We start from the raw sequence: 14,945 nt of genomic DNA on the forward strand, positions 1-14,945 counted from the left end.
ATATTGCAAAATTGAAGTTGCCTATGCTTTGGAATGTCTGTCTAAATATCTCTAATATGTTATCTATAAATTTATATGTCAATAGTAATGGTGCTCATTACCTTTTAAGTAAGTTTATTAAGATGCCCTTATGGAGTGGCACGGCAAGTTGACTTAAAGTGTCGTTTAATTTGGAGGAAATTAAAGTTTTCTATTTCCATCTTTTTATAATTTTATGTTTAATTTTGACTTTTAATTTTATTATCGTTAATTTTTGTTGTACCTTTTGTTATTTTAATGTATTTATTTAAAGAAAAAATAAATTTTAGGGTGAGCATTGATAAAAAAACCTCCCTTCTTTTCTTCCTGAGATATCTCCCTCTAAACCTAGGGATGCCATAATGAACCAAAGATCAAAACTTATCATTAAACCTAAGAATGCGGACCAGGATAACAATCCCACGAGAACAGATATTTTAAAATACATCAAGCGTGCTGACAAAATTATACATAAATCGAACACGCCAAATATATTGCTGCTAGAAAACTGCTTGTCACCACCGATTCAAAAAATACAAATTGAATAAAAATATTAGCCAACGAGGAACTCACGAAGGGTTACGTTAAGTTTTAAGTTCGACAACTTAAAACTGTTATGCTGCTGGTGCGAATAGTGCGTTTCTCAGAAGAATACTCTAAATAAAATTTCTTTAGTCATCTATCTAAGTTAAGTGTGCTTAAGATTTGGCCCACAAAGAAAAAAGGAAACGTATCTCAGGCTGCTCTACAGTTAGACACAGTCACTTTTAAGAAGATAATAGCCATTGGTCTTCATAGCTGCTATATCTATGATTCAACCTTTATAACTCGTTGCCATTAATGCAACCACTTGGCTCACTCTAGTAAATACTGTAAAAATAAAGTTAGTTGGGCCTTATGTTCAGGCTCACATGATCTTAAAAACTGCAAATCTACTACGGGTATTTATAAACGTAACAACTGCAGCTCTTTAAAAGTAAATTTAATTTGGACATAAATACTAATCATGCTGTATGGAATTACAACGGTTGTTAAGCTTATAAACTAATTAATGGAAAATATAAATCAGAATTTTTTGGATCCACTCTCTAGCAAATAAGATCATTCGGCTCTTCCTTCTAGCTTCTCAATAATCTCTCACTTCAACGCAAGCTGGTCACTGCGACAATCCAGTAGCATTTAGATGACCTTTGCATCTATTATCAGAGTGTTATAGGACTTTGCTTATGATGTGATTGCTATCACTGAGACGTGACCAAATCATGGGTTTAATAGTTCTATACTGTTTCCTGATGAATACATACAGTGTATCGCTGTGACAGAAACTATTCTTATATGAGTGAGAGTAAAGGGGGGCGGTGTTGCTTTGGTAATTAAACAAACTTCTTCTGTTATTAACCTAATACTGTTTTTTTTCAAAAATTTACATACTCTAGTTGACATTTTAGGCATAAAAATTATACTTAGTCATTGTAATATCCGTGTTATACTAAATGACATTCCACTGGGGCTTAAATCCGAGGTTTTTGAGAATTTTTGATTACACTTATTCACTAACATACTTGTATAATTCAAAACTACTATTCCTAGGAGATTTCAACATTCCAGAATATATCTTACATGAGGAGGGTGCACACCCGTCCTGTAGGGTGAATAATCTGATTATTCTATTAGAATTTTTCGACTGGATCAAATAAATAGTTAAAAATAGCCATGGGAGATTCTTAGATCCAGTTATCACGTCTAGGTTGACTTTTACAGATTGCAAAAATGTAATGATTTTCTTATAACTTAATTTCTTTTTTCTTTTATAACTATAAAACGCTAATCTTATATTGTTATATAAGAGCCTTCTCAATATAATTTTGCTTAGACAATTTTAGAATCTATTCGTAATGTTAACACTGCTGTAGAGTTACTCTATGATCGGGTCTATCACTTCCTTGATAGTTTTGATCTTAAAACCGCAAGACGAAGAAGATCTCAAGCGCTCTGGCTCTTCACACGCTGCGAATGCCCGAAGATTACAACCGACCAAGACTCACAGTTCGAGTCACTGTTGTTCTTCGCCATGTCTCAACTAATTGGCAGCAAACGAATACAAACAACGGCAGTCTATCCGGTAGCAAACGGTTTGGTACAACGATGGCATTTTGAAAGCGAAAATTCGTTCTTAACAAACGCAACTTTATATGGACATCTTGCCGACAGTATTACTAGGGCTACGCACTGCCTTCAAAGAAGATCTGAAGTTCTCGCCGGCTGAATATATCTTCGGCACCACTCTACGGATCCCGGGTGAGTTCTTTACTCACGAAGATCCACCTTCGGACCTTAACGTCTTTCTCGAGGAGTTTCATCTTCACATGTGCAACCTTAAACTAACTCCTGCAAGCCACCACTGCAAATCGAAAGCCTTCGTCCACAAGGATCTACAGTCCTGCGCATACGTCTTCCTACGCCAGGATGTTCCGAAGCAGGGTCTTGATAACCCGTACTCCGGACTTCACAGAGTCATTGAAAGGATCAACGAGAGACTTTATAAGATCGATGCACCAACACACTTGGCAACCACTGATCTCGACAACAACCTGTGCAGCACGCAGGGTTTTTGTCATTTCTATACAGGTATTGGGCATCCTTTCACCAGAGATGTTGTAAGAAAACAAACTGTTCATAGTTCCAGGGCATGTTAAATCTAGGCTTTAATGTTCCTTTAAAAGAAATAATCCATTTTTTCTTAAAGAGACCAGCTTAAATTAAATAGCAATCAATGAAACTCCAAATCACAGGACTCAAATATAATTATACACGGTGTCCCGGAAAATGTGAGAAGAGATTTCTCAATTCAGGTAAAAACAAATAATATGGAAATTTCCTATAAAAAAACTTCCTATACACCCTCTCTAGGATGATACAGCCTTTAAAGATGCCGCTGGAAATCGGATTTTTTTGAATAACTTTTGAAGTGCTTGGTATAATTTAATAAAAATTTGACGTGATCAGCACTACTTAAAGTGGAATTCTTAAAACATATTTACCTTGTTTATTTTACCTGAGGCGGACTAGGTTGTACATTATAAGGGTTAAATTTTTAACACCCTGCATGATGAGGACTCTGAAATACTAAATAGGGATAACTTGAATTTTAAACTAAAGAAAAGGTGCTCTTGTTCACTTCGTGCCCAACCCATAAATAGATTCAATTAAATTCATAAAGAGATTTGAATTTTAGGACTCATTCTATTACTATCGCTTTTCGGCAAATGAACTTTAGCATTATTAATAAAATAATTAATTCTGGTACTGTATCTTAAATTACTTTTAGTCAATTTTTACAAAAACCCGCAGAATTGTGGCAAACTTCGACTGCAGCTCGACTCCCGTGTATTGCATAAACTGTTATTCCTACGGTAAACAAAAATCATGAAATTTCATGAAATGCATGAACGTCAACGTCGATTATTGTCCTGTTATTTGTGCTATCTGCGGTCGAACATTGTCGAGCATCAAAATAAAATGTTCTCTAATAAATGGCTTATAAGGTTCCACATGTTTTTCTAAGCATTCCCTAATGTATCTATCGGCGTTATACCCCCTTGAAGTGTAACAAGGTTCAATGAAATACCACCCCATACCATCACCCCTCCGCCACCGAATTGCTCTCTCGGAGAGACACAACATTGAGAGTATCTTTCTCCAAGCCTTCTCCATACTCTTTGACGTTGGTCTGGTGAATATCGCGTAAAACGAGTCTCGTCTGTAAAAAGAACATTTCGCCATTCGTCCATGTGCCAATCTGCATGAGATCGAGCAAACGCCAGGCGCAGCCTTCGATGACCCGCATCTAATAGACTGTAGCAGGTACACGAAATATGAAATTCTGATCCACTAACCTTCTTCGTACGGTATCGGGTGAAACCAAGGTATCGTAACCATTTGCCAGTCTTCTTCGAATAAATCGATCCTCAACTGCGTTTGTGGGCCTTCGTCTCCCCTATCCAGGCCCACTCGAATTAGAACCAGTTTCTCTGAACCTTTGAATGGCATCGGATACTGTACTGCGTGAATGGCCAAGCCTTTCTACAATGTACCTTGTGGGCTACTCTTTTTTAACTATATCACTTATGCAACAGCTCCGAAACACACTTTCAAAAATCACTAAAAAGACGTTTCAAAAAACTCGAAAATGTAGAGCAAAATTAAATCTGTAATTCGTTGATAACAATCTTATTGACATGCCACGGTGCCATGGAAACTTCTACATATTTCTTTTATTATAACAGCCCATTTTGCAATATTTTTAAAAACAAATTCTTGCTACCAAAGCATTATTGCATTGTTTCCTTTAAGCCCGCGTTTTTCCTTTAAGAATACAGATATCGGAATGAATTAAAAAACAAGTTGTTAAGAAAAGATAGAGCTTGAAAATGCACTAAAAAGAGTCACTATTCGGTGATGAATTTTTTCCACAGAGTGTTTAAAAGTTTAGAGTTGAATTCAACTTTTTATTATACCCCTTTATAATAACAAATCAGTTGGAAATGTTTGTAGCTTTAATATGAAAAAATTATAAAAATACGACGGCTTAAAACTCGGCTCTACATATTATATATAATATAGTGAAGAAGAAAATAAACATGATGGAAATGTATATAGATCGTGTTATCGTGAGCTACGTGTTACCCAAAATAATGGCAACACCGCTTGGTTGCGGCTTGCAGACGGCGGAATTTTTCGTTTTTATTTTTTGAACCGGGAGTCAGCAGACCTCACTTTGCTGTGTTACTGCATGTTGCATTAATAATTTTTGAGCGTTATTTTCGTGTTTTTTTCACTATGGCTGTTTATACCCCTTCCGAAAGAGTTCAACTAATTAAATGGTTTTATGGAGGCAATTCGGCAGTACAATGTAGAGATTTGTTTTCAGTGACATTTGAGAATAGACCAATTCCTTGTGCAAAAACGGTTTTAAATGTGGTTACAAATTTTGAGACATCTTTTTGTCTTCAAGATTGTAAAAAACGCCACACAAAATGTCAAGAACCACCTGTTGAAGTGGTCTAGGATATAGAGCGGCGGGAAGAAATGGTTTGCAGTATCCTAGAACTTGATTCGACACGGTCCACTAGAAGTGTTAGAGAGGGACTGGGAATGAGCAATAAAACTGTTGCTCGTATCTAGAAAAAATATGGGTACAAATGTTTCAAGTATTCAAAAACTCAGGAAATATTTCTGAAGACCAGTGGCGAAGAATGGAATTTTGTGAAACCATGATGGAAAATTGATGAAAAGTAAATGAATGAAAAATGAATATTTTTTAAAAAATATTTTGTTTTCTGATGAATCTTCTTTTCCATTACATGGCAAACACAATCCTTCCATTGTTCGTTATTGGTCTCAGGAAAACGAGCACAGAAGTTTTCAGTTTCGTACCCAGTATCCTCAGAAATTGAATGTTTGGGCAGGTATTTTGGGCGACAATGTTATAGGGCCATTTTTTATTGATGGCACTTTGGAATGGAACGCCCAAAAGTACCTTGAGTTGCTGCAAAACCAAGTTCTTCCTGCCATTCAAACCCTACCTGATGCAGATCTGGGATCGGTTTATTTTCAGCAAGATGGCTGTCCTGCTCATATCGCGGCTAGGGTAAAAAAATTTTTAACAAATACTTTTCCTAACCGCCTTATTAGTGGGACTGGTGATATTAAATGGCCTCCCAGATCTCCAGATTTGTCTCCAAATGACTTTTATCTGTGGGGTTACCTTAAGCAGACCATTTACAAGTATGAATTTAGTAGGCCAACAAATTTAGAGCAGTTGCGAAATAAAATTGTCGGAAGTGCCAATTCCATTTTACCCGAAACTCTTTTGGAGGTGCAAAATAGCTTTTACGATAGGTTAAGTTTTTGTTTAGCGAAAGAAGGCAGTTTATTTGAGCCTTTTATTTAAAAAATGATATGTTGTTAAGTTTTTTTATTAGAGTTTTATTTCTGATTTTTTATTATATTTTGAGCATACGTTAAAAGACAAATATGCCCAGCCAATGAGAATTGAAGATGGGACCAAATACCGATTAATCCTTTCGTTTACGTCCGTAAAATTTCGCGTGCCTATTGGCATTGGGAGACGGGTGCATTCGACACAATCGTCATTCGACATAATGGACATTCGAGAAGGCGGAATTGGTCCTACTCAGATTTTGTCCTACGGTCGATCGGAACGGTTTGGCTTTTCCTCGAAAATCCTGGGTTTGTATTTCGATATAGAAGCAAGGAAGGTATTTATATTTGACAACAAACTAGAAGGTATTTATGTTTGACTGTCAGACTATTGCCGTATTTACGAATTTCGGCAGCTAAATAGCGACCGATGCGATGGATTGTCTGTGGTCGCAACTGTTAATAGCTAGATGGCGCACGCGGGCGGCAACTGTATTATGAAGTTATATGGAAATTAGGGGTATTCTGTATAGTGTATATGTTACGGTCAATGATAAAAATTCGCACATTAACGATAATGGCCGGGCAATTACGTAACGATTCAAGTAAAATAGGCAATATATGGGGTAAATCGAAGTTTTATGACCAATATTCTCTATTTTCTTAAAATATTCAAAACCTAACTCAACCTTGGGCCAACCCAAGTCACCAGGACGTTGTGTACCCAATTAATTTTAATAATGCTTAAATTGATGTCCAGTCGTTATCATTTGATTAGACAAAGTTAGGGCGAGTTAGGTTGGCCCAAGATTGGATCAGGTTTCGTATATTTAAAAAAAAAGAGCATATTGGTCATAAAACTTCGATTTTCCTAATAATTATATTGTCTATTTTATAATAATTTGTATAAGTATAAAACTGATTAATTTTAAATTTAAATTTTATTAAAAGTTTCATACCGTCTGGCTTCATTAATAAATTCTTGATCAAAAAATCTTTGATTACCAAATCCTTCCATCTTTGCAACACACACACACACAACAATAAGTTCTAGGTTGAATGGCCTTATTCGTTGTAGTTGTTGTATGGTCGGTATCACATTCAATTTCACACAGTATCCCTCTCCCTGAACTGAATACTGAATTTCGGTCACATTGCTAAGAATATTTTAGAGTTCTGACAACACTGTTTTTAACCGTTCGGCCGGATTCGGAAACGTAGGACAAATTCCGAGTAGGGCCAATTCCGATCCCCCGGACATTCGACACAATACCCGCGAAATATTTTAAAACAAATATTTGAAACGGTTGGTATATATGGCAATATTGGCATATTAATTTTGTTTTGTTTTCCCTAACCTAGATTGCAAATTTTATTTTATTTGCTTTGCTTCCTGAATTATTTAATTATCGGCGATAATTATTATTTATATCGATTTTGCCACTATTTGAGTACTCACAGCAGTCATAGTGCTTAGTGTTGACTCCGTTGTCTATAATATTCGGTACTACGCTAATTTTAAGTTCAGAAACAAATATTTTAGTGTTTGATTTTCAATTTCTAGTAAACTGTTCAGTGATTTCTTTCCTCTATAATTTCTTTTTTAGCTGCTGCAGTGTCTGTTTACGATAATTAGGGCAACACTAAGGTAAGATATAATTTTTTTAGGTTTAATCTGAATTATTATGTATTTTTTAGCCAAAAAAATGCAATCTGCGAAGTCTGCGAGAAGGAGTTTCAGGAAGGAAGTTTCACCCAGAATTTTTTGGCCAGGCATACAAGGAACACATATATCCAATGTGTACCAACGATACCTAGACATTTTCTTATTTTAATAGTTTAAACAAACATTTTTGTTTAATATCCACAAAGTAAAGATAAAACAATAATTTTTAAATTTTAGGAATTTTGAAGAATATACCTCTTATAGAGAACAAAGTAATAGGGAAGTCGATTATGCTTGTCAGATCCAAAATAAATTTGAGAATGGAGGATAACATATATTTTACAATTGTAACAGGAGAAACATCAGAGGTTATATAAACTCTTAATTATCAGACATAATTGTATATTTTGTTGTTTACTTTTAGGATTTAATAGCTTATGTAAAATGAGAAACATTAAGTCTGGGGGAAGCATATGCATCAAGGGACATGCCCCTCAAGAATTTTAGTTAAGGGTTTAAAGAATGGTAATATTGCATTAATTTTTATATTCCTAGACTAATTCATAATTTCAATGCTTTGTAGGATCAGTTGTGATCAGAAGTGCTAGTTTATAATATTATATAACCATATTTATAATATGATTATAACCAAGCTGGATGGATTTAGTTTCTTCTCTACCATTTTAGTTTTAAGTTGTTGATATAATATAATATAATACATTTTAATATAGTAGAGAGTCCATAGTATAGTTTATTTTAAAAATTATTATTATAAAATGTTATTATAAAATTTAAAATATATTTGCTTAAGGTTAAAACATTTCAGTAAGCTAGTCGACTTTAAGATATTTGATAAATATGATGGGAATTTTTTAATTTCAAAACTTTTATCACAATGATTTATATAATTTTCAAATTGTCTTTCAAAACTACTCAGCAAGTAAGCTGCCTCAAAATATTTATGATATAGTTACTTCTTATGGCCACTATGATGATGCATCATCCATGGGATTTTATCAAAACAATGCCTAAACAGTTATTTAAAAATTAAAATAAATACACATATTTTTTAGGATTATATGTTTTATATATTTTGATTTTAATCGTCGTCAAATAAAAGTTTGAATGTTATTTATATGATGATTTTTTCTTGAAAATTCATATACTTTTAGTTGTTTATTGCCTGGCAATCTTTATCATCTACCTACTCGATATTCTCTGATCCACATATTTCAATCTCCTAAGTAATGTCACCGAACAATAACAAGACTAGAAGTCCCACTCTCGGTCGGGTGTTTGAAGTAGCGCTCTCAAATACGAGCCGCCGATCGCAAAAAAAACACGCAAGTATTCAGCTGTGTCGGCTCGTACGAGGGTAATGCAGACAGTTGGCCATCAAAATAAAATAAAGGTTCACTTACCGGGGTGTTTCAAAACAATCAAACTATGTAATTAATATTATTGTGACCCATTCTGTTTTAGTTGTAGGTATTTAAATAAAAAAGAAAATATTTTAAACTGTTAAATTGATTAAAGATCATAATTATAACATATCCTAAATTATTATATTATACATTACATGCATACATATAACTAAAAAATAAGAAAAACGACATTAACAGTAATCTTAAGTGCATAGGTTAAATTATATTTATTTTAGCTATACCAGCTAACTATTACTAAACTAGAACTTTTAACCAGAAATATAATTTTTTTTTTGAAGTGACCTTTAATGTTTTATCTGTATATTGTAAAATTATAAACCCTTTAAAGATGGTTTAAGATGGTTAATTTTATATTTTTTAACTGTTTAGTGTTTCTTTATATGCCGGTTTGCAAATTTAAGTGTAAAATAAATACGCATCCTAATATATAGGCTTAAAAAATATTTGTGTGGAAATTTATCACAAGGATGTGCAAATGGTATATTTTCATATAATTGTAATAAGTTTCCTCCAACATTCCCGTGACAATGGATTTTATTAAAATTTTCAAGAAAAACTGTTTCTAAATTTTGTATATATTTTACAATACTACTGGGTGGTAAATTAAGACCACCATAGTTTTTAGACGACGAATAGCCTTTATATTCTAAAAAAAATAGTTTCTTCTTTTTGTAAAGTCTTTTCATCATTATATGTAATGCAGGTGTCGCAAGAATGTTGCATTAAACATTTTTTTAACAAATAACCAGTAATATAAACTAAAGCATTGCCGTCTGTACTTGAAAGATTTCTATAATCAGATGTAAAAACTTTTAAAGATTGTTTATTTGTTATTATTGGTATTTTTTTTTGTATTCTTCAAGCATATTAGGAGTTAAGTTAAGTAACACTTCATTAATATCATTAATACAATTTATTAATAATATGTTTATAAATAGTTTTTTAAATGCCCTACAAAATTGTATTGGAGTTGGATTTCTTGAGTTTCCGCAACAATTTCTCACCTGGCCAAAAAAATTCTCAAGGCAATCCTGATTAAGGTTTCTTGTTAAAAGAAATGAATAATTTTTTTTCTTTAATGTTTCCCATAAAGATATAATGGAATTAATTGTAATTTTCCAGCCATTTAAAAAATGCACGGTATTATTTATACATTTTTTCTCAAACCTTATTGTTCCGTCGTTTTGTTTTACCTCTATTGATTTAAGAACTTTTAAATCATTTAACAAAAGCTTTATTTCTTCCAAAAATTTTAACTATTTTTCTGTTCCCATAAATGCATTAAAATTATTCAGATGGCAAGAATTTAACAAATCAAATAAATCATTTATTGTTTGTATGAATTTTGCAGTAGGAATTGCTTCTAAGGGTAAAACTTTAAAGTGTATATAAGTGTATAGGGCGGCAGACAGTGAGTGACTAAAAACTTGAGACGCATACCTTACCTTCGTTTTTTGAAAGGCATTAGGAAATATGTGCTCATCTGAAAGTTTATGACAAAGTCTACTGGCTTTTTTTTTGTCATGGTTATAAAAAATGTCTATATATTTTTTGTCTGACAGACGAAAATTATAAGAAAAAACGTCATACATGAAAAAAAGTTTGATATCATCTACAAAAAAATGAGTAGTATTTGGTGTTAGTTTGAGTACCTTTCTAACCAATTTTCTAAAATTAGGTCCTTGATCAGAGACCACCCCCATAACATTAAAACCAATTCGATTTAGGTTTCTAACACTTTCAAATATTATAGTTTTTATCTCCTCCACAGGAGCTGAAGAATTATAAAAAAATACGCAATTGGTTGCTTCCAACTACTAGCAATACCTCGGGCCATTACAACTAATGCAGAGGTTGCTGCATTGGGACTAACTGAATTATTACCCTCCTGGAAACCTACTACTTTATCACGGGATATATCGTAAAAGAAATGTGATTTCAAACTAATTTCATCTAAGCAAATAATACAGTCTTTTTCAATTTCCTTCATTATTTTAACCCTAAGTGCTAGCAAACGGAAAATAAATTCATTGAAACCGGGATTTATTATCCATTTGCTTGTAAAACGGTTTAAAGTACTCTTCGATGGAAACCTATACATTGTAGAAATTTGCTTGTATGCCTTAGGTCCTAGAAAATATACGCTCAATGCAAATTGTTTAACTTCATCTGTGTACCTACATCCCTTAGCTGATTTATTTAGTAAATTTAACTGATTTTTTATTAATGTAGAAGATTTGAGTAATTCTGTTCCAAAAATTTATACACATCTTCCAATGTTATCCCTGTTTCAAGCTGCCTTGAACAACTTGCAGTCGACGACAAATCGTTTATTAGCGATTTTAGTTGTTCTTTAAGTATAGATTTTCTTGGTGTATGTGCAGAGAGGCTTGCCGATGTTTGTGTAGTTTTATCTACAAAATATGCAAATTTTAGATTATATGCGTGTTGTGGCATATTCATGTTTAAAATATTTGAATTCTTAAGCATATTTAAATATCTCACGTATACCGTAATTAAGTTTAAAATGGTAGTTTTTAGGATTGTTTTAAAAAATAGGAGACCTATTGCGCCATTCCCAACTAATATAATGACTTTAAAAAAACATAAAATAATTTTTTTACAGTGAAATGTAATACCTTGTATGGCGAAAAAACTGTTTAGTTATTGAGATACGTACCTCTTGTAAACACGTAGACTTGGACAGAAGCATCGGTCTGGGTTTGGCAAACATTATCTAAACATGAAGAAGAGCATTGCATGTTATTTAATTGACTTCTACCAAACCTTGAAGTGAAAATAACTACAGATGTGTATAATACATAATATTTTTAATACATACCATTTGCAACTTCCGTTTGTCACACAACCAAAGTGTCTTGTATGTTGATATTATCTGAAATGTGAAATGTTAGTTGGTTTCATGAAAAAAATTACAGCAAAAAAAAACTTAAGGGTCAAACCTTTAAACAAATAATTTGCTAATTTGCTTGACTAATACTAGGAAATACCCTGTATATTATAATATAAAAACAACGATAAAACAAAAAATTACCTGTTTCATTGCTGAATAATACTTGTTCCACACTTTTTTGTGTTGTTTTTGTTTCTGTTAATCTTCTAGCCTCACCTGAAATATTAATTTTCTTATTTTATCTTAACCATAATGTTTTATAACAAATTGTTACAATTCATCATATACATCAAGGTAAATTTATCTGTATAAAAAATGAACACACTTACTAGTTTCTCCGCTATTTTGCCATAAATTTGTTGAGGGGACAGCGTTATACAGCAGATTTGTTCTTATGGTATTACGCATTAAGGTTTCTTGAGGAAAATGTAATTCGCAGACTCTTAATTTATTACTACATTCTTCTGGAGTCATATTGGTATACCTATGATTAATAACAAATCCCAAAGCCTACTTCCAAAGTTGACATCTACAAATATCATTTACAATTTCTTTTATACTGATGAATATGGAAAAAAATATTATTATTATTATTATTATTATTGTCTCTCATTTTAATAATATTATTACCCTCTATTATACATAAAATATAAATATTAAAAAAATTATCATTCAAGACTATACGATTATACTAAAACGATTCTATAAATTCTTACCTATGTTCATCCCTGGGCCACCGAAACAATGATATTTCTGTCCCTTCTTTAGTTAAACATCCATTAACACAACACATTCGTGGCATTTTATCAGAATCCTTAATAAAATCCCTAATAAAACCAAATCGCAAAACAATCGCTATCACGTTCTAGCACAGTATAGTTCTACCACAGAATAAACGATCTCACAGAAGCGAAGGCTAGCCCTTTTTACCGAACCGGTTTTTCGTTCAGGCTCTTCCCATTTACCCCCATTTTAACGGGTACAACTGTCGTCGCCTACGTGGGGTATCGGGTCATAATTAGTGTATTAGTACGAGCGTTAGTGTGTATATTTGCGATATTTTGTAATTTGCCGTTTTTTATTTTATTTTTGTTAAGTAGGTATTACACATTACCTCGTTTTGGAGTTTAACTCTGTGCCCTGTGACTTTGTTTTTTCTTTCATTTGTGTTGTGCTAAAAACTTAAAAAAAACACTAAAATGCCAACTTTTTGTGCGTATAGGGGTTGTTTTGCCAAAAGTGTCGCTGGAAAAAGTTTATTTTCGTTTCCTAGGGATATTAGAAGGTGAGCAATAACAATAATAAAAGAAAGTAGGTATAGAAAAGTTACATTATTATGTATTATTCATTATTATTATGGTTGTTTAAAAGCTTTGAAAAGTTCAGAATATTCCCTAATTAATTTGTCGTGCCATGCAAATAAATACAAAATAAACATTATTTAATTTAATAAACATATATGTATATACAACCATATGTATCTATGTATGTGTACATACGTGCAGGTACATAACATTGTACATAGATAAACATATTAAGGTTGATTTAGGTATACAGTATTTTTATGTGATAAAAAATAATGACTTTAATTTTCAATTATCTGTCTTTTTTTGGACTGGTTTACCCATGCAAGTGCACAATATAGTAGTAGTAAAACCCTTAAAAATCTTATATTTTGTTCCAGACTATCATAATGGACGGCGACTATACAACGTATAATACCTTTATAAAATATGGACGTATGTGTGGTACCTACATATGTATATAATAATACATACATATATATCTTTTTATATATAAATATATAAAAGCCGATGATACCTACTCTTAAATGTGTTGTGTTTAAAACATACGAGAAAACATACCTGTGTATAAACCTTCCAGCTAAAATTTAATTTAAAAATACCTACCTATTTACATATGTATATGTATATTGTTAACATATTAACATCACACAAATAGCAGACTTTTTCTCAGCTAGTGCCTTACTAAAGGCAAATATTATTTACCATTATCATAAAACAACTAACAAAAAAAATCCATTCCAAAACAAATTAAAAGTATACTAACCTAAACCTCTATCGTGTATCAAAACTGTCAAATAACAATTTTTATAAAAATAATAATTATTATAATTATTCTAAAAAAGCAAGGACCAATATAAGCCTTAACAAAAAAAAATCCTATTTGAAATGTAACTAAATTTTGTAGTTTGCTCCCGTATTATATGAATATAACCATTTTGATTTTAAAAATAAAAGCACTTCGTTCGATGTATGCATTTACTACAACTTTACGAGATATCTCAGTGTATTTGCGCCGGGTGCATCTGTCAGTTGGGCTTATAAAAAACTGGTTCACGGATATCAAAGGAGCCGACGCAAGCCTTCGCTTCTGTGAGATCGTTTATTCTGTGGTTCTACCTACAAATAGCTACTCTGTGAGACAACTGTTATACTACTTTAAATATGCCTTATCAGACAGCCGGTATATGCATTTCGCCCGGGAGCGACTTCGAGAGACTTAAAAAGAGTAGCGTCCGATATTCGAGTGCGATAGGCATAAGAAGAGGCGGAGCGTTAAGTGAACCTTCTAGTCTTGTTATTGTTCGGTGGTAATGTATAATTGGCTATTCAAACGCTTTTCAAACGTTCATTGACAATTATTATATTATGAAAATTTTAAATTATCGATACCTATAGGAATATGACATGTAAGAAGTCATTTTACACTAAATTTTAATATAATACCATAAAAAACATACTATAAAACAAGGTAAAATAAAAATTCCAAAAAAACTTTAAGTGTTATCATTAATAATAATGCCATAATTTATGGATGGTTTAATGTTACCGTTACACGGTATATATACTATTCTTACTCATGCACTTGTACTTATTTATTAAAGAAACCTAGACCTAGTGTGACTTGACTGAGGATAACTGGTTTCTGTTTTTTT

The sequence above is a fragment of the Anthonomus grandis genome, chromosome 11 (assembly GCF_022605725.1).
Source record: "Anthonomus grandis grandis chromosome 11, icAntGran1.3, whole genome shotgun sequence".
Taxonomy (NCBI): Eukaryota; Metazoa; Arthropoda; class Insecta; order Coleoptera; family Curculionidae; genus Anthonomus; species Anthonomus grandis.